Below are 21192 nucleotides of genomic sequence, written 5' to 3' on the forward strand. Positions count from 1 at the left end.
AAACTGATGTTCTATTGCATTTTACCTGTAAGAATTGAGTTCATATCTCAATGAAAGTATTGGCAAGAGAATGACAGAATGAATGAATGGAGTGGGCCTGTAGAAAGGACATGTAACAGAGTCCATTTTAATTGAGCCTGATATTTAAACTGTCATCAGTCTTACTAGTCTTTAAATGAAGAAACTCTAGGGGCTGGCCCACTTGCATAGTGGTTAAGTTCGCGTGCTCCACTTCGGCAGCTTGGGGTTTGCAGGCCCAGATCCTGGGTGTGGACCTAGCACTGCTATCAAGCCACGCTATGGTGGCATTCCACATAAAATAGAGGAAGATTGGCACAGGTGTTAGCTCTGTGAGGAAAATTGGCAACAGATGTTAGCTTAGGGCCAATCTTCCTCTCTCTCTCTCTCTCACACACACACACACACACAAATAAAAAACAACAAAAAAAGAAACTCTTCTAATGTTTGTCTATTTTTTGTTTCATTGATTTCTTCCTTTATCTTTATTAATGCCTTTCTTCTATTTACTTTGGGCTCAATTGGTTCTTTTTTCCTAGATTCCTAGGGTGGGAATTTATAGAATTGATTTTTAAGCTTTTTTCCCTCAGCATTTAGAGCTATTGATCTCTTTCTAAGCACTGTTATATTTTCATTATTGTTCATTTTGACATATTTTCTAATTTCCCTTGTGTTTTATTCTTTGAACTATGGGTGTTTTAGAAAGTATATTGTTTCCATATATTTGGAGATTTTCTAAATACTTTATTGTTATTTATTTCTAATTTATTTCCAGTTGTATTAAAAGAATACACTCTGTAAGATTTCAGTTTTTTGAAATTTATTGAGGCTTGTTATTTTGGCCTGGCATGTAGTCTATCCTGGAGGTTTCATGTGTACTTGGAAAAAACATGTATTCTGCAGTTGTTGGGTATAGCAGTCTGTAAAAATCATTGTCCTCAAGGTGACTGGTAGAGCTGTTTCAGATTTTCCTTAGCTTATTTTCTATATACTGATTTTTTTCTGGTGTTTCTATCACTGAGAGAAGTGTTAAAATCTTGTTGTGACTGAATTAGTCTGTTTCTATTTAGTTATGTGAGTTTTGCTTTATGTGTTTTGAAGCTTTGTTATTAAGCGCTCCTACATCTGTGATTATGTCTTTCTGGTAAACTGACTCATATCAGTATGAGATGTCTTTTTTTTAATCTCGGGTACAATATATTTGGTTTTTAGAAATTTGACTATTAATGTGCCTAGGTATAGTCTTGTTTATAATTTTCCTGCTTGGTCTTTGCAGAACTCTCTAAATTTATAAGTATACGTTTTGTTTGGTTTTACCAAATTTGGCCAACTATGAACTATTATTTCTGCAAATATTTTTTCTACCCTATATTCTCTCTCTTTCCTCTGGAATCCCAATTACTATGTAAATAAAATAGATGTATGTATATTACATGTATTAATATATTTGGTATAGTCCAACATATCATTGAGTCTCTATTTTTTAAAATTTCTCATTTTTTCCTCTTTTCTTCACATTGGATAATTTCTATAGAACTGTCTTCAAGGGGGGCCGGCCCCATGCCCGAGAGGTTCACACTCTCAGCTTTGGCAGCCCAGGATTTTGCCAGTTCAGATCCTGGGTGTGGACATGGCAATGCTCATCAAGCCACGCTGAGGCGGTGTCCCACATAGCACAACCAGAAGGACCTACAACTAGAATATACAACTATATACTGGGGGGGTTTGGGGAAAAGAAGAAGAAGAAAAAAAGAAGACTGGCAACAGATGTTAGCTCAGGTGCCAATCTTTAATAAAAAAACAAAACTAAACTAAAAACTGTTTTCAAGTTTACTGACCATTTTTTCTGCCATCCCTTGTCTGCTTTTGATCTCAGCCAGTGAGTGTTTCATTTCAGATAATGTACCTTTTAGTTTTAGAGTTTCCATTTGGTTTATAGTTTTTATTTCTTAAAGAGTTCTAACCTCTGAATTCATTATGACTATATTTTCTTTTATGTCTTTCAACATATTTTCATTGGTTCTAGAGGCTACATTGTGAATCTGAATTGTTGTCTTCGTTTAAAGAATGTTGAGTTCTTTTCTGGCTGTCATTTAGTTTACTGGTAGTTCAGCTGATTCTTTCAAGGCTTGTTTTAAATTTTTGTTACCATGTGTCTATTACTTAGGTGTGGCTTTCCTGAAGTCTCAGTTGAATACTCAGAGTTTATAGAAAGGTCGCTTCTTTCTGGATTGTCAGAATTTCTTGTTTCCCAGCTCTGTGCAATTTTCAGACTCCATCTCACATCTTCCAGGGAGCTGTTCTCTATCTCAGCTCCTGGAATCTCATCCAGTGAACATCTTAGGACGTGGCCAAAGACTGTAGGATACCATTGTGCAGATTTCTGAAGCTCCATTTCTGAACAGCTCCACTCTCTTCTTTAGTCTACCTAGTAAACTCTACTTGCCTTAGCGAACTCTAATTCCAGTCTCTTCCTCCTCAGCTAAGTGAGACTGCCATACTCTGCTTGGGTGCCACTACCCTGTGCCTTAGTCTGGAAAGTTCCTCTAGGCAGAATGCCAGACTGATTATAGGGCTCGTTCCATTCATTTTCCTTCTTTCAGGAACCAGTCCTGTACTGCTTGTTGTCTAACATCTGAAAAACAGTTGGCTCATATATTTCGTCTAGGTTTAGTGTTATTTATGGTGGAAGGACTAGTTTGGTACCAGTTATACTATCATGACTAGATGTCAGAGTCCTATATCAGTTTTTAATTTGAAGTTTACTTATGATAAGCGTCTTTTCATTTATTCGAGAGGCATTTGTATTTCTTTCTCTTGGAAATACATATCTGTTCATTTCCTTTGACCACTTTTCTCCTATGTTTTTCGTGTTTTTTATTGGTCTGTTAGTGTTTTTTACAAACAAGTGAAAATTGACCCCTGTGATATGCAAATATTTACCACTTTGTTGTTTTACTTTTGTTAATGTTGTATTTTACTACAGAAATAAGGGATATTTAGTAAGTATTATTTGTAAATCTTTTATGGCTTCTAGATTTTGTGTTATATTATGAAGGCTTTCTCATCTCTAAACTTAAAAATTCTCCTTTACTTTTTTCTATTACTTTTATGGATTCAGTTTTGATTATAAATCATTGATCCACCTGGAATTTATTTGGTCTTAAGTTGTGAGAGTAGGATTTACTATTTTGTGACTACTCAGTAGTACCAATACTATTAAGTGAATATTCTTTCTTTTCTCCATTGATCTGAAATGCCATTGTATTAGATTTCTGTATATTTTTATGTAGATTTCAGGCCTCTTCATTTCCCGTTTTATTTTCTTTACTCATGTGCCAGTACCAAACTCTTAATTTTTGTAGTATTGTTAACTTTTGCAGTATTTAAATATTTGGGGCTGGCCTGGTGGCGCAGCATTTAAGTTTGCACATTCTGCTTTGTTGGCCCGGTGTTCGCCAGTTTGGATCCCAGGTGCGGACATGGCACCACTCATTAAGCCATGCTGTGGCAGGCGTCCCACGTATAAAGTAGAGGAAGATGGGCATGGATGTTAGCTCAGGGCCAGTCTTCCTCAGCAAAGAGAGGAGGATTGGCAGCAGATGTTAGCTCAGGGCTGATCTTCCTCAAAAAAAAAAAAAAAATTAATTGGGCTAGTTCCCATTTCTAGTTACTTTATGTTATTTAGAAGTTCTCTTTCTGTTTATTTTACTTTTTGATTTTTCCCACAATAACTTTGTAATTAACTTGTCTAGTTTCAAGAAACATGTTGACTACTTTTTTTTATTTTGATTACTTTGAATTTATAGATGAATTTGGGGAGAATTGACATTTTATGATTTTGAGCTTTTCTATCCAAAAACATGATTTGACTCTCCGTTTGTCTGTCTGACTCTGTGCCCCTCAAAAGTGTTGTAAGTGTTTCTTCATGTAGACCTTGTAGAGTTCTTGTTAAATTTATTCTTAGATATCTCATCTTCTTTTTTTGCTATTGTAAATGGGGTTTTTTCCATTGTATCAGAATTCGAAGTGGCTATTACTCTCTTACACCGAATGTTTTTCTTTTTGCAAAAAATTCTAATCTGTGATATTTGTAACCTTCACCTGTGCTGTCCCCTTCCTCTGCCTACTTTTCTCACTGTGATTCACACAGACATTCACTGAGGACTGGTGGGTGTCAGCCACTGAGATCCGAGTAGAATGATGGACATGATGTAGTCTATACCCTCAAGTGCCGGCAGTCTTATCTAAATTTGCTTGTTTATTCATTCGTTCAAAAAGCATTTACTGAACACCTTCTATATTCTAAATGTCACTACAGACATTGTGGAACTCACAAAAAGCATTCTGTTCAATTCACATGTATATGTTCAATTTTTTAATGTATTTTTTATTCCATTACAGTTTCTTTCTTTGAGGAGCTCTCAGTTTAGTTGGAGAGAAACATTTTATATGAAAGGATAAGTGGCAATACAAGATGATATTGCAAAAACGGGTGGCATAAACGGAAGCTCTCAAAGGAGAAAGGCATCTTGAGTGAAGCGGATGCTGCAGGCAAGATGAGGAAGAGAGGCCGCCTTAGCCAGAAAGAATAGTGGGAACAGAGCACAGAGACAAGAGTGAAGGATGAGGGCGCAGGGGGCCGAGAATGTACATCCTGGCTGGAGGCATGAGTCTGTGTTGGCAGACTTGACTGGAGCCAGAGTGTAGAGGGCCTTGAATGCTGGCCTGGACTCTGACTCAGTCAGATAAGTGACAGCACAGTGCTTGGGCTCTTTTAGCAATCAGGGAACATTACATCAGTGATACTGAGCAAGATTAGGCTGCCCCACTTGTGGGATAGAGATTAGAGGCAGAGAGAAGTGACAGGAGGCTAAAACAGTAACTTTAGATGTGTGGGGATACAAGTCAAAACTGGAACAGGAAAGGAACTGATGTAGCTTACAGAGGCATTCCAGAGACGTGGCAAAGGGGCACAGTCAGGACTGAGTAACAGGCATTTGGGTTGAGAGGGAGAAGATGGCATTGCCACCAAGGTTTCAAATCTCAGGGATAGGAAAACTCATCATGCCTTTGGCTTCCTCCTGAAAATGTCAGTCTGGGAGTCCTGTCCTCTGAATCAGGTTAATAAGTAAAGTTGGGAAAGTGAAAGAATTCATATGTGAGAATAATTCTAATCGTACCCTGTATATTAATATTAATATTCTATGTCTTAGGCTTTATAATTAGAATCTAGTGACTAGAATTTTGCTAGCCAAAATTGGTGAGAGGTGATATCTGAGGGATGATCTTTCGTGAGTGGGACGAGTTAAGTAACTAGTCTACAGTAGAACTTGTGTTTACCGGATCTCAGGGTGTTAGTACTGACTGCCTTGAAAACTTAGCAAAGTAGGTGAGTTTCTTATACAGCAAAGAACTTTGCAGATCGTGCCAAGGGGAGCTGAAGCTTAGGAGAAGGCATTCATTCCTACCCAGGAGGTGGTCAATGGAAGAAAAGATTGCACCAGGAAGGGAAATAGTGCTGCTCTGTATCTCATCTAGTTGTTATTAGGGTCTGTCTCCATTACTAGACGAAATCCACGTAATGATTTTGAAGCACTGGGCCAAGCAAGAGAATGAAAGCATGACACACCCTGCCCTGTAGATGCTCGAGTCTTCAGAAAGATCCTGTTACCATCCCATTGTGTCCAAGAAATTATTCTCTTACCAACCACCTGGTGAGGAGTGACAGAGAACCCAGGAGAGCAGTGTGAAATAAGCCAGTGTTGAGAATAAATAATCAAATGCTGAAGTACTTGTAGTAAAGTACCTTTTGAAAATTCTAATGGTGACTTTAACAGCAGACAAAATAGAAAGGAAACAGATTTGTCTACATTGTCAGTAAAAGAAAGAGGGACAGGATGGTATTTCTCAGGGGGCACAAAGGCCGGTTGAGGATTTCCTTTGGAATTGAGAAATTGGCTTAGTTGAAAAAGACAGATGAAAGGTAGAGATGAAAGAAACTTACAAGAAAGTGAATAACTTGGAAGGTTTGGGGAGGGCAGAAGGGACAGAGATGGAGCTTAAGTGTGAGGGATGGGTCCTGAAAAGGAATGAGACTACTTTTGCTCATCATCCAGGAAGGATGATGCAAGTATGTCGTTTTCTCAGTTCCATTTTCTGTGTTGTTGTTTTTCACGCTAAGCCCCTGTGCCAAAGCCATCCCAATTGGACAAGCAAATCCAGCACTTAAATGTCCCACAAGCTGCCAAGTAGTATTTCTTTTCTTGATATCAAGCTTTCTTATAGTTGAGACGCTTGAAACTTTTCTTCAGGGTGGAATAAAACTCACAAAGGCGTCAGAATGGTGTAAGAGTTTCACTTGCTGTTACAGAGGCTCAGACTGAACCCTGAGCAGAAGCCTTTACTCACTGCTAGCAAGTTTGTAAGTTTCAGACCCCAATGAAAAAATAAAGTACTATCAATCATTCTTCTTTTAAATTTTTTATAAGATGTAAAATATCTGTAACCTTTCCTATCATAAAAGCAACAAATATTCATTATAAAAATTTAAGTAATGCAGAAGTATATGAAGTTAAAAGTGAGCTCTACCCCCAGAGATGAGCTGGGTTAGCCATGTGTGTAGAGCTTACCAAGCAGAAGGAGGTAGTGAGGAAGAATTCAGGTCCGAAGTTAGTTTGCCTGGGTTCACACCTTACTTCCAGTTCTCTGGAAGATCCCCACTTCTCATCTGCAAAGTATGAGAATAATAACCGAGTGGCCATGGAGAATTAGGTGAGATGTGTGCAAAGATAATGTGTGTAAAACAGCATAGTTCTTGAAAAATAGGAAGTGTTCAATTAAAAAATTACTCTTAAATGCCTATAATATATATGCTATTATTCTCTATGTATTGTTTTTTTAGCTTGGTTTTACATATGATATGTCGTAGACATATTTCTATGTCAGTACATGTGGTTCTACTTCATCTTTTTTAACAGTTTCAAATCTTACTGCCCCCTCCCTCTCTAAGTAGGCTTTTAAAGAAGGCTATTAGCTTAACTATCAAAGTAGTTGACAATTATTATTGCCTTGGCTAGATTATCCAACAGCATTTTTAATGCAAGTTGTAAGAGTGGGCATCCTTTTCTTGTTCCTGACCTTAAAGGATATGCCTCTGCTGTTGAGAGGCTATATACATAAATGGACAATGGCCAGATCATTATGAGAATAGAACTCTGACTCCCAGCCTCTGCAGCAACCAGTCCAGGATGCCAAACCACCACCCCTGTAACAATTGGCCCAAATCAGTCAGGACTTGGTAAATAACTGCCAGTTTCCTTAATTTTTGCCTCTGTTTCCAACTCAGGACCAACCACAGAAAGCCAAATGTGCTCCCTAAATCAATAACATAAGGTGCCCTACTTCTAATTAACTTGCCTCCAGCTTCCTCATGCCAACAACCTCCAATCAGTGCACACCCAAAGCCTTCCTGTCTTTTTTACTGTAAAGCTTTCTCTGTCCTCTGTCTACCTTTGGGCCTCTGCCAAATGTAAGTGATGGTGGCTGACTCCCTTGCTATAGGAAGCTCTGAATAGCCTCTGCTTGTTCTCATTTTGGTGATTGTTGTTTGTTTCCATGCACTGTTAAGTATAATTTTCATTAATGGGTTTTATAATGATTAATGAGCTATGAATTTCTAGAATGAGCCCTTCTTTGGTCATGTTGTAATGTCAGTTACTCGACACATGATTCTTGGGTACCTCCTATGAGCCAGGGACTGTGCTAGGCTTAGGTGAGACAGGAATAACCCAAATAAATATCTTTCCTGCTCTTGAAGCATTTATGGTCTAGTAGGGAAGACAGGCTCTCATCAGATGAATACACACACTTGATTGATTGTAGGGTGAAGGGAAAAAGAGCTCCAGGAAACTGAGAAGGAGCAGGCAGGGAGGAAACCCAGACAATGAGGTGTCCTGTAAGCCAAGAGAAAGCAGCATTTCCAAAAGAACCATCAAGAAGTCAGTTGCAAGGAGGTAAAGAATGAGTATTATATTCTTCTGTTTTAAGCTTGTTTCCCCGTTTATTTCCCTCTGGTTATTTCTGCTAGCTTTATCCTTTATGTTTATTAAAGTGAGCATTTACAAGTCCCTTTATAGCTTAAATTGATTTCCAACGTGGCTTCAAATTTTTCAGAAATTTGATGAGTAAAAGCTGTGTATCAATTTCTTCCTAATATTTATTTTCTCCACCAGAAAGCTGAAAATGAAATGCATTCCCTGCTGATTGTTGTCATTTACTTGACAGCACTGATGTTGAATATCTAATATTGTTCTGCACCTCCTGCAACGTCAGCTAGAGTGGGCTCACTCTGTGAGTGACACCTGTTAATTAGTGTGGAAAGATGTCACTGAAGTAGAAGATTGTCATGGGATGATAGACCTGCTGTGTACAAGTGCTAAAATAACTTTTGCAAAATAAGATTCTAATGAAGCAGATTTATTTCCAAGGCAGAATGTCTTAGTGCCATGGCAATTTTCTGTCCCTTCTTTTCTTTACTTATTTTTTAGCACTTTATGTTTCTCTAGTCGTGGGAGACATTCTACTTGGTATGTGAAGCCCTCTTTCTTACCTTCATCTGTTGCTAATTATATATTTTTTAAATTTATTTTTAAACTTTTTGTGAGGAAGATTAGCCCTGAGCTAACGTCTGTTACCAATCTTCCTCTTTTTTTCCTTAAGGAAGATTAGTCCTGAGCTAACATCTGTGCCAGTCTTCTTCCACCTTATATGTGGGTTGCCACCACAGCATGGCTAAAGAGTGGTGTAGGTCTGCTCCTGGCACCTGAATCTGCAAACCTGGGCTGCTGAAGTAGAGCACGCTGAACTTAATCACTGTGCCACAGGGCTGGCCCTACTGATACCTTTTTAAACAAATCTTTTTTTGTTTTGTTTTGTGCACTCACTCATTAGACTTAATAGATAGTCTTATTTTCCTCCTTTTCCATTTTCAGTCATTTCAGTTACAGAAAAGCAGTCTTGAATAGTGGTTAATGGCACAGATTATGGAGCCAGATGGCCTTGGCAAAGTTACCCAAGCTTTCTGAGCCTCAGTTTCATCATCTGTGAACTGGAGTTGTGAAGGGGATTTTGGTTGGATATTGGTGAAAGCACTTAGAATGGTACCTGGCACATGGTAAGAGCCATATAGGTTTTTGTTGTTATCAGTGTTTCTATGCACTGGCTTATTCTAATAGCAAATTTTTAGCCTTAGAGTATTGATTTATAAATAATAGGCATAGTTTGTTGCCATGCATCTTGATTGAAAGCGTAAGGAAATAACTTTCCATGTAGAGCTTTAATAGGTTTAGAGATAATATTCATTTGCCACATTCTGACTTATAAAATAACAGAGCTAAAAGACACCTCAGACATCACGTAATGCTCCTTCTTCATTTTCTAATGAGGAAATTAAGGCTCAGTAAAATGGAGTGAGTTGACCACGGTCGCTCTGTTACGTTCTGGTAGGGCTGAGAGGAGAATGTGCAACTCCAGACTCCCAGTCCAATGTGTGTTCTCTGCTATACTTTGAATTTTATAATTTCCGTCTCTGTTTTTGGCTAACCAAAAATGAGCCAATTCATAAGCTTTTCCCACACAACAATGTAGTGAATATAGAGCATCTCCAATATTATCAAATTGGGTTCTCAAAGTTCTTGGTCTGTCAGTTGACACAAATTCTAAAGTGCCTTTCCTTAGTAGGAACACTGGCTGAGGACTTCTTGGTAAAGATGACAGCCTAAGACAAGAGAATTATTTTGCTCCCTCCTTGTATTAGTTTCTTATTGCCATAGTAACAAAGCCAAAAGTTTAGTGGCTTAAAACAACATGAAAATGCATTCTCTTAAATTTCTGTAGGTCAAAAGTCTAAAGTCAAGATATTGGCAGGGCTTCATTCTTTCTGGAGGGTTCTGTTTCTTTGCCTTGAAAGCTCAAGCTGAAGAGCTACTAGAGGCTGCCTGCATTCCTTGGCTTGTGGCCCCTTCCTTGCATCACTCCAGTCTCTTCTGTTATCACATCTCCTACTGCTTATTCTGATCTCCTGTCTCCCTCTTATAAGAACCCTTTTGATGACATTGGACGCACTTGGATAATCCAGGACCATTCTCCATCTCAAGATCCTTAACTTAATCACATTTGCAAAGTCCCTTTTGCCATGTGAGTTAATATTCACAGTTTCCAGGGATTAGGATGTGGATATCTTTGGGGAGGGGGGCATTATTCATCTTACCACACTCCTAAAGCACATTAAAATGAGAGTCAAATCTTCTAAATTATTAACTCCAGGGAAAACAAGAAGTCGCCCAGGTAAGGAAAAATAATCATAGTTTTCTATGTGATTTAATTGGGAGTAGTGTTACACAGTCAAAGCAACCTAATCACTGAATATCAATCTGGTTAAAAGTAAGAGATAACCATAGCAGGGGGATGAGGGGTGGGAATTGTGTGCACATGAGGTCGGAGGTGGGAAAGAGCTGCGTCTTCATTAGTGAGGGGTAGGAAATCACTACCCCTCACTAATGCCTAAAACTCAGAAAATGCAAGTGTGTTATTTAGAAATGGAGGTAAGTAATAAAATAATCAAGTAAAAGAGGTGAAACTAGTTGTCTCTGGGGAGAAGAAGGTGACCTGGGATTGCAATAAGACTTCTGACTCTGATGAAAATAAACAATAAATAAATAAATACAGACTGAAAGAAAGGGAAGGGAAGGGGTATCGTGCATGGAGTCAAGAAAGGATGTTTTTGAAGATCACTGAATAACTTGAAACTTGACAACTGGGAGACTCTTGATCTAACCCATTAAAAGAAGACCAGGAAAAAAAAAACAACAGAACCCCCTGTTGTGTGGGTTAGGACTCTTAGCTGCATGTGTCAGAAACTTAGACTAGCTGCGTGACTAGCCGCAGCAGTCTACAAGTGTCTCAGGGAACTCAAGGGGAGAATCATTCCTAGGCCCCAGAGACAGCTAGAACCGGGGGCCCAAACATGACACCCTGAGCCCCTCTCCCTGTTTCTCTTCTCCGCCCATCGTTTGCCTTTTCATTTTTGCTGTAGCCCAGTGTCCTTGCTGCTTAATCCTTGAGATGCTGCATCACCACTGCCACTCCCCAGTTTCAAATGTTAAAATGTGGTCCTCAGAGATGCCACTCTGACCTTCCCTGCCCTGTTTCTGGAACTCCAGGGGAAGGAAACAGTTGACTGTGGCTGGGGACACAGTCACCTTGTGCAGAGTGGCTGCTGCACAGTAACCAGGTGGTACCTGAACTTCACAGTGTCTCTTTCTTTCTTGTTTTTTTTTTTTTTTTTTTGAAGATTGGCACCTGAGCTAACAACTGTAGTCAATCTTCTTCTTTTTTGTTTTCCTGCTTTTTTTCTCCCCAAATCCCCCCAGCACATAGTTGTATATTTTAGTCGTGGGTCCTTCTAGTTGTGGCATGTGGGACACCGCCTCAGCATGGCGAGTGGTACCATGTCCATGCCCAGGATCCGAACCCTGGGCCACCCGAAGCAGAGCACGCATGGACTTAACCACTCGGCCACGGGGCTGGCCCCTCTCTTTCTTGGGATTGTTAACTTTATCATGGAATTTTATTTTAAAAATGGGACACTGTGCAGTTATTTAAAAGAATGAGATAGCACTATACCTATGTAATGTGGTACGATATCTGATATATTCTTCAGTGAAAAAAAGCAAGCGATAGAATATATTTCATGCATATATATATATGTGTGTGTATTTACATATATTTCATAGCCTAGAAAGAATCTACAGCAAACTTATGTCTGGTGAGTTTTGAGGAAATGGAATGTCAGTCAACTTCTTATTGTCTATGTCATACATTTTACATTCAAATACATATATTTGTATTATTTGAATTTTTAGAGTATAAGAAAGAATGAAAAATGTCTATAATGAGTATATATTTCTTTTATAATAAGAAACCACTGGGAGAAATCTTTGCCACTTTGCATTGCCTATAGGATACAGTCGAGGGTCTTCTGTCCTTTAGGAGCCTTAGGAATCTGACTAGAGCCTCTCTCCCCTTGCCTCTTGCTGCTCTCCTTCACGGGGCCCTGTATTCTAGCCTTCAGACAGTAGTTTGAATACAGCATGTTCAAACTGCCACTGCAAACCTTTCTCACGTTTATTGACCAAACCTAGTGTGCCCCTCCTCTCTTCTCTGCCTATCCAAACTCAAATGTCCTGCAAAGTCCGCTTAAAGTCCCTCCTTCCCCACAAGCACTTTCCCTGTCCTCCTAATTAATCATCTCTCTTTCTGGCCCATTGCACCAAGCCAACATTTTCTGTTTAGCACTGTAAAATTTATATTACCAAAGCTCAGCATATTGCAAATGAATCAGTGAATGAATGAATGATTCATGTTTTCTCCTGAATGCTTACCTCCCATCTCAGAGATAGACAGACCGCAGGGGAGGGAAGAAAGGGAAGGATTGAAGATTTTCCGGGATGTGGGCCTCACGAGGATGTGCTCTAGCCCAGTGCCCAGCTCATAAAGCCCCTTCATAATTCAGCAAGTGCTGCGTTAAAGTCGGAGTTGACTTAGACAAAGCTTTTAGACTCTTGGGGCAGACTGTGGGCTGTGTTGCTGCTGAGGGGCCACCCTCCTTCCTGAGAGGGTTTCCTTCTCTGCCCTCCAACTGACTCTCTTCCAGTGCTTTCCTGGGTGTTGCACATATATGATCAGTTGTTCGTTACTCATCTGTTTCCTGGTAGGTAGATAGTTTATGCACTTTGGAGTTAATAAAATTTACTTTTTAGATTAGTCATAAACAATATTATATCTTAAGATTTGAGTATGAAATTAGCATCTACTTCTACTTTTTATATTCTCGTTGATAAAATTTGTTCCAGATATATTTGTTTAAATCAATACTAAGCTACTTTATCTCTGAGTAATCAAAAGTAGTGTATCTTCAGTGCATGAATCCCTTACGTGTTACACTTTCCTTTCAGGGGTTTTATAATTGTGTTCATTCTAGCCAAAACTTCTACGTCTTAAGTATGCAGCTGGAGCCTCTTTTTGGCCACATAGAAAGTAGCTTAACATGTTGCTAAATTTCAAGGTCTCTGCTTAAACCAGAAAAGGGCATTGCAGCCCCTTGAAGAGGTGACCAGACTAAATTATATACTTGGAATAATTCAATATTGTCTTCTCCTCTATCTGTGGAATGAAGTGCTAAACTGCATTTGTGCCAGTCATAGGATCCAAGGACCACTGTAGGCGCAGGGAGCTGGGAGAGTTTTTTAAGATACTCTCATATACAAAGTTTTATTAGGAAGGTAATTCAGAACGAATGCTCTGAATACAGAGTCCCTTCAGATTTTTGGAAGAAAAATGTAATTAAAACATTTGCATCTGTCATATTTGAGAAGTCCCCAAGCTGTGATCCATGAGGTACTTTCAGTTTCAGGTTTGATGAGTTACTTTATTTCAGCGGAGCACAGAATTATGAATTGGCTTAGTTATCCTCATTCAGTGAAACTTATTCAGGGCCCCTCTGCTGACTGGGGAAAGCCAAACTCTGCGGCCCCTAGTGTTTAGGCAGAGTGTGAGGGTGAGGGTTTTAGATGAGAGGGGAATCCAAAGCTCCAAGGCAGAGGGAGTGCAAATGCATGAGGAGGAGGATGGCCAGAGCAACTCTTGGCCTGGTACCAGGCACAGACGAAGACACCCAGGGCCTCTTACAAAGCGCCTATACCAGCCTGTGCAAGCCTGTTGGACACGTACTTAACGGGGCTGGAATAACAGGCAAAAACCCACACTGAGATGGTTCAGAAATTTTTAACCTCAGAGATGTTTGGACATGTGTTCATGTGGGGTCATTTCTGTGTTGCGTGGCTGCTCATTAACATTCTTCCAGAAGAGGTTGAGTGCACGTGAATGCTATAGCTCAGGGCCCTACAGTTCACAGGTGCCTCCATTTACTCTGTCAGTGTGTCCAGGACGGGCATTGCCACTTTCACCCTCCGTCTTTTTCTATTTAAAAGCAGACTTTTAACTCAGCTGACTTGGTATGACTTCTGGTTTTGGTGGTTAAGCATTGATGAATTTGGGAAAGAACAATTTCCCCACACTGAATTTTGTGGATGCTTTTATACTCCTCTTCTGGATTGTTGGTTTAGGTTGACTTTTAAGTGAAAATGACCACATGCTTGTATGATGTAAGTGTAAACTTATCTAGAAGGAAGCCTCTATTTGGGAGGTTACATTTGGATGTAGAGTATTGTATTCAGATAATTAATTATAGAAATATAAAGTACTTTCAAATGCTTAGAAGTTCAAAGTGTACTCTTCTATTAGCTCTCTACTCCAACACATTTTGAAAAAGTAATGATATAATAAGGACACAATGACTGGAGCTGGGAACAGCTCATGCACATTAATATTCCTGGAACATTGAACACTTGAAAATAACTTGTGGGGATGACTCCTTTAGAGATTTGCTTATAATTAGTACAAAATAATTCTTGGATTTTTTTGATGAGTTGGTTGTAATTAATGCAAAATAATTCTTGGATTCTTTGGCTTAATGAATTTTTGTTTCTTTTAGAGATGTTAGGATGGAGTATTGAGTGGTTGTTATGATGGTGTTTGACGAGAGGACTGGGAAATACTAGAATGCTGTGCTAGATGTCTTTGGACAGCATCTCTGAGGGAGATGACAGGCAAGCAATATGCTGGTCAACGCAGAGGGCTGCTTTTAGCCTCATTTCCTATACTGGTCTACCTGCTGGTCTGAAAACAGAGTTGGCTGTGCTTTCCCTGTGCGTTTGCCTCAGTGTTGAAACTTCAGTCTTGGATCTTAACGCTGTCATGCAGGAAAGCCTCCCTCTGCCCTGCACACAGATGCTTGCCAGCTAGCACCCACAGAGAGAGGCAGGAGACACGGCCAGGGGCTGTGCATTTGCCCAGGGGGTCTGGAGCAGAGCTGACCTAAGCCACAGGTAGCTACTGCATCTCAGACTGGGTCTGGATGAGAGAGGAGAGACAGGATAGGAGGGGGAAAAAAACCCAAAAAACAACAAAGAAAGGAATGGCTGGGCTTTTCCCAGAGCTGCAGGCCTCTGCCTATGCTGTATTGTCACTGATGCTCTTAGTGGAAGTTTGATCCCTTGGACACTTTTCACTCTGGAGAATATAGCCCTGGCAATATCCTTGAACTTCACTCCATCTGTTTGGAGATGGAGTATCTTTCTCTTGATCAGAACTTTTCTGTGGAGAAGAATAAAAGTACAGAGACAGGGGAATGTTAACTTCCTTTCCTTCCCTTTGTCTCCTTCTTAGATTTATTCCTTCACTTGAGTAAAATGCATCATCTGTTAGCCAGTTCACAGAGCTTTGCCAATATCAGCAATCTAATCCTCAAGTCCCCTGGGGTAAGGTGAGGGGACTAACCGCACGGTCCCTCCCTTGGCTTCCGTGGTGGATATGGACAACTGGTGTTGTCAGCCTTGTGCAAATGTAGGTGCAAACCCGCCTTTCTTCCAAGAAACTGTATTTCCTAACTTCCTCTATGGGGAAATTCTGGACACAGCATGGAAACAAATATGTCAAAACTTACATAGTATGTGGGAAAATGCAATGAGGAAGATCTGGCAACTTGAAGCCTGACTTCAGGTCACAAGACCTAACAAATTTTACCAATGACAGGCGTCAGTGACCTGGAAACGACCCGATCAGTGCACTTTTCTCGGGCTTTGAACTGTGTCAGTTAGACATCCTTGACACCCTTTTTCTTTTTAGTTCTAGTCGTTCCTGATATCCGTGGCATTATACATCATGCTTCTTTCTCTATTATGTCAGCACCTTTGCCTCCATTTCCTCTATGAATCTCTGCCCCTGTCTTGGATTTCCTCAACCCTTAGTCCTTGACTCTGTGCCCCTTTCAGTCTTGCCTTTCCTTTGGGAACTTTCCACTCTCTTTGGTCACCTCTCACCTCTCTCTTTTCAAGCTCAACTGCTGCCTGATTCCTAAGCCTCAATCTCCAACTGCCCTTCAGCATTGGCTTTTGGATGTTATCTCAAACTTGGCATATTTTAAAAGCTAACTTACAGTTCCTATAAAACTCACTCGCCCATTTCTTCCAGTGATGGTATAGTTTTCCTATTCCTTACTGATGCTTTTTGACCTACCCCACCATTGCCAGCAAGTTACACATCATACTAGTTTAGTGATTTTTCTGCCTCCTCCTTGCTTCCCGCCACCACTTGGTTGTGGCATGACCTCATTGGCCTTCTGCTCTCAATTCCCCACTGCTTGCTCCTAAAGGCTCCACGATATTGATGAAAGTATGTAGATTTGGGAGTTATATGTAGGTTCAAATGACTTCTGTGACTTGTACTTACTCTGTGACTTGAACTGGTTACTTAAATACCCTGAGTTTTTGTTTTCCCTTGTATAAAATGGAGATATCAGCATCTACGTCTTGGAGCTGTTACAGAATTCCGGTGAGGTATTAAAAGTAAAAAGGCAAGTAAAGGCCCCGTTCCAGGCACAGAGCAAGTACTCAGTAAACGCTGCTATCATCCCCGTACAGGCAGCACCCACCCACTCATTTATCATCCTCCGATGCTGCTCTAGTCTATCTCAATTTGTTTCTTTAGCTCTGCACTTCTTAATTTAGGAATAATTTACAGGCAGTGAAATGTACAAATCTTATATGTACAGTTCAATCCATTTTGAAAAATGCATACACTCCTGTAACCAACACCCTGTTAAAGTGTAGAACATTTCCATCACCCTAGAAACTTCTGTCCTTTCCCTCCCTTGGAAGCAACTACTGTTTTGATCTCAATCAACACAGACAAGTGTTCTTTAAATGTATTTCTACAACTGAGTTTATAAACCTCTTTTGTTTCTGGCATCTGTCTCTCATTTCATTGTTTTTGAGGTTCAGCCATTCTGTTGTGGGATTCAGTGGTTCATTCCTTTTTATTGCTGAGTAGTACTCTGTTGTATGAATATATCTCAATTTGTTTATCCATTCTCCTATAGATGGACACCTGGGCTATTTCTAGCTTTGGGCTGTTTTGAATAAAGGTCTAGTGAGTCTTTATGTGGACATATGTTTTCATTTTACTTGGATAAATACCTAAGAATGGAACAGCTAGGTAATATGGTAAATGTGTATTTAAATTTATAAAAAACTACCACCATTTTTCATCAGCAATGTATGTAAGTTGTGATCACTCCACATCCTTACCAACATTGGGTATTGTCAGTTTTTTTCATTGTAATTATTCCTGTTTGTGTCTGGTGGTATCTCATTGTCATTTTAATTTGCATTTTGTTGATGACTAATGATGTTCAACACATTTCACATGCTTATTGACATATATCTTTTGTGAACTTTGTCTTTTACCCATTTTAAAAATTGGATTATCTTTTTATTATTGAGTTGTAGGGATTGTTTATATATTCTGGATATAAATTCTTTATCAGATATATACGTCATAAATAGTTTCTCCTAATCTTTGGCTTGTCTATTTCTTAGTAGTGCTTTTTGATTTGCAAAAGTTTTAATTTTTGATGAAGTCTAATTTATCCATTTTTAAATGATCATTGTTTTTTGAGTATAAGAAACCTTCCCTACCTCCTAGTTGCAAAGATCTTCTCTTACATTTTCTTCCAGAACTCTTATAATTTTAGCTTTTATGTTTAGATCTATGATTCATCTGAAATTAATTTTTGCATATTGTGTGAGATAATGGTCAAGGATCTGTTTTCTCCCCATATGGGTAATCAGTTTTTCCATCCTCTTTTGTTGAAAAGAATTTTTCTTTTTCTAAAGAATTCCCTTGTTGAAAATCATTTGACCTTATAAGTGATAGTCTATTTCTGGACTCTAGAATTGGAAATATTTGTCTGAACTCATTATTTTTCTGTGTCTAAAAGATGTATACTTCTTATCTCTATCCACTGAATCAATGACCCAGTAGCCATGAGCATTCCTGGTGCCTTAGACCATGTCTCTAAATACCATTTCTCATTAAAAGAAATTAGGACTCCTGTGAAGTAGCTAATGCCTAGTCTGAGGCAGGAATTTGTAAGATGAACTTGGGACATACTGTCATAGCAGAAGGTAGGACACTTTTAATGGACTCTCAGTGGCTAAATATAGCACAAGTTGAGTATAAAAAAGAATAATTACTAAAATCAATTGAAATCCATAAAACATACTAAAAACTCATTATATTTACAATGATGCTGCAAAATGAACTCATTAGTAACCTTTGATACTTTGTGGCTTTGCTACCCACCCTACCTTAGTCACATTTGATAGTTGCAAGCACTCCAAAATCATTGTTCTGAAACTGGTAAATGACAAGAAAGAAACATTTATCAAACATTTATCTTGCCTTTCCTTTACAAGTCATATTTTATGATAACCAAATAAGTTAATAAAGCAGCATTCTTTATATAAGAAAATCAGCTGAAAAATACAGAAGGAATGACAGAATTTGAAAATAACCATATTGCCATATCTAATGAAATAATGGGATTAGACAATGGTCATTAGTAGATAACATTTGATGGGGAACTTTATAATGGATGGGTTGGGCTAACAACCCCTGAATTCATGGACTAGTTTTAACGTCATTAAGAGTGGACCAGCTAGGTGGTATATCTTTCTAGATATAATGCAATAGGAAATACAGAGCCCCCAGCCCCCAGTATTATTGCCAAAGTAATTGAACCTGAATTAAGTCAAGTCTTTTGGTCTAATTACCAGTTTATAGGAAATGCAGGGATGTAGGAACAACACCACAAGAAAATCTACGGGAAGAATGTTCTAATTTCTCCAACAAATAAAATGGCATGAAAAATTGTGGGTGGGGAAAGGACTGTTAGGGATTGAGGAGACTTAAGATCTGCAACCAAATGGAATGCACGGGCCTGGTTTGTATCCTGATTTAAACAAACTAGTTATTAAAAAGATAGTTTTGAGACAGTTGACTTTTGGACACAGACTATGTATTGAGTATGTTAAGAAGTATGTTAGTTTTATTAAGTGGTAATGGCATAGTGATTATGTTAAAAGAGAGCCATTATCTGTTAGACTACACAGAAGTATTTACAGGAGAAATAAGATGATGTCTGGTATTTGCTATAAAATAGTGAAAAAAAAATGAGGATAGCTTAAACAAGATTGGCAAAATGTTGATAATTGTTGAGGAGGGTGATAGGGATTCATTTTACTGAACCATCTCATGACTTTCTTTGTTTTCATAATAAAAATTTAAACAAGAAAAACATGTATTTTGACCCTGAAGTGAAAGTTCTGGCTATGAAGAGCACTGAATTTATGCCTGAGATAGGCCACTTGACATCATATTAATGGGCTTTGCTGGCATTATCACTGTTGTGAAGAAATATTTTTATGTCATACTTCATTTCTAATCTCATAAGAGCACCTTCCCTGACACTGGTGACTTCAGTGTGTAAGGTCAGAGCTTGGCATTTGTCGCCTGTTTTTCACACAGCAGGCTGGAAGGACTTTCCTTCCCAGCAGGGATGTGACTGCATCCATTGATTGCATCCTTCCTTGAAGACTGAATGAAGATTAGGAAGAACACTGTTGCTCACCAGCCGTTTAGTCTGAGTCCAGCAGCATGTAGATGGAAGCTCAGGGGTCCACCTCCACCTTCTGAAGAGCCGTGTCCTTCTCTGCTGTTCATATACTGGACTTCACCAGTTTTCATCCCCCCGCACCCCTCACCATCTACATGATGTGTCACAAAGGAATCATGAACCCCCAAAAGGCAAACATCTTCTCTTACAGCATGTGTTTACCAAATACTCTGTTTTAAAGCCTTTCTACCCTATCTGCAGCTCACGAATGCCGAGTGCTGATGCATAGCATGCACTTGAGTGATGCATTCTGGCTCTGAGGAGAATGCCTGCTGGTGTAATGCACGTGTCATAATAATTGCTTTTCTGTACTATGTGTCATTGATGATATGTACTATCAAACGTTGTCATTTGATAAAGAAATTTTGACAATAATTCATTCTGCTTTCCCTTCAAGTATATTTATCTTTGGCTTTGTGACTTATACCTGTTTTTACGACAAGGATTATAACTTTGAATGATGCTTCTGTAATTATGGTTTCTCTCTGCCTTTAGTGACAAAATTAATTACTTTTGTACTCTAAGAATTACTTTGAATTACTTTGCACTTGTCAGGAAAACTAGATTGGTTTCCTGGAAATGACAGTGTGCACTGTTTGGAAGAGATACCAAAGATTGGATGGCTGTGCTTGGCAGAGTTTCTCTCCAATTGATCATCTGGGGACTAGGGACAAATGGATTGCAGGTCCAATAAAATCCAGCTTACAATACATGTCATACTTCCTTACCATGCTTTTTTTTCATCTTCTTGTGTAAAATATTTGTCTTTGAAGATTCACTTCTTGTAGAATATTCTGATGATCTACTGATGCTGACGGTCCTGTTTACCATTTAGGTTTATAACATATTCATGGTGTGTTTTCACCACATTTACATCTGAATCATTTTCGTGAATTTAAAGTTTAATGCTACATACTGGTAACAATAAAAATGCCAACTAAAACAGTAATGCCCTTAAATGTGAAAATGTATTTTTTGTTACAGACTGCATCAAACTAAAAGTGATGAAGACCAACCACACTGTTAATATGAAGTTTGCATAGACAAAATGATAGAAGCTGGCAATTTCTAAATTTCAGGTTTCTTAAAATCATGATTAATCTTACATTTCAAACTTTTTGGAATACATGAGAAAAATGTTGCCTTATTCCTTTATCCTCTTGAGATGACCCAATTACTTGTAGACCCTTGATAGACCCCTGGGTTCACCTGTGATCCCTGATCCATACCATGAAGAACAGTGCCTTCAAACCTAGAACCTGGGGACAGGACGTTCATATGTAACATATTCCCTTCCAGTGTCAGGGAGCCTTCCATCCCTCTGAAGCCTGTCTATGTAGGGTAGTGTTTCTCCAAGTGGAATTTGGGGGACTATTGCATCAAAATCACCCGGGGAGCTTGTTTAACAGTATATTTTTAGGCCCCATCCCAGGCTCCTGAGAGCAGACTCTGGGAGTGAGGCTGGACATCTGCATTTT

The 21192-nt window shown here is 39.1% G+C and overlaps 1 protein-coding gene across 4 annotated transcripts in view; it reads left to right on the forward strand.

Moving 5' to 3' along the window:
• Positions 1-21192, forward strand: part of ULK4 (unc-51 like kinase 4) — a 513120-nt gene that overhangs the window by 322755 nt on the left and 169173 nt on the right. The window lies entirely within an intron of this gene.

This window comes from Equus caballus, chromosome 16 (genome assembly GCF_041296265.1).
Source record: "Equus caballus isolate H_3958 breed thoroughbred chromosome 16, TB-T2T, whole genome shotgun sequence".
NCBI classification, from domain to species: domain Eukaryota; kingdom Metazoa; phylum Chordata; class Mammalia; order Perissodactyla; family Equidae; genus Equus; species Equus caballus.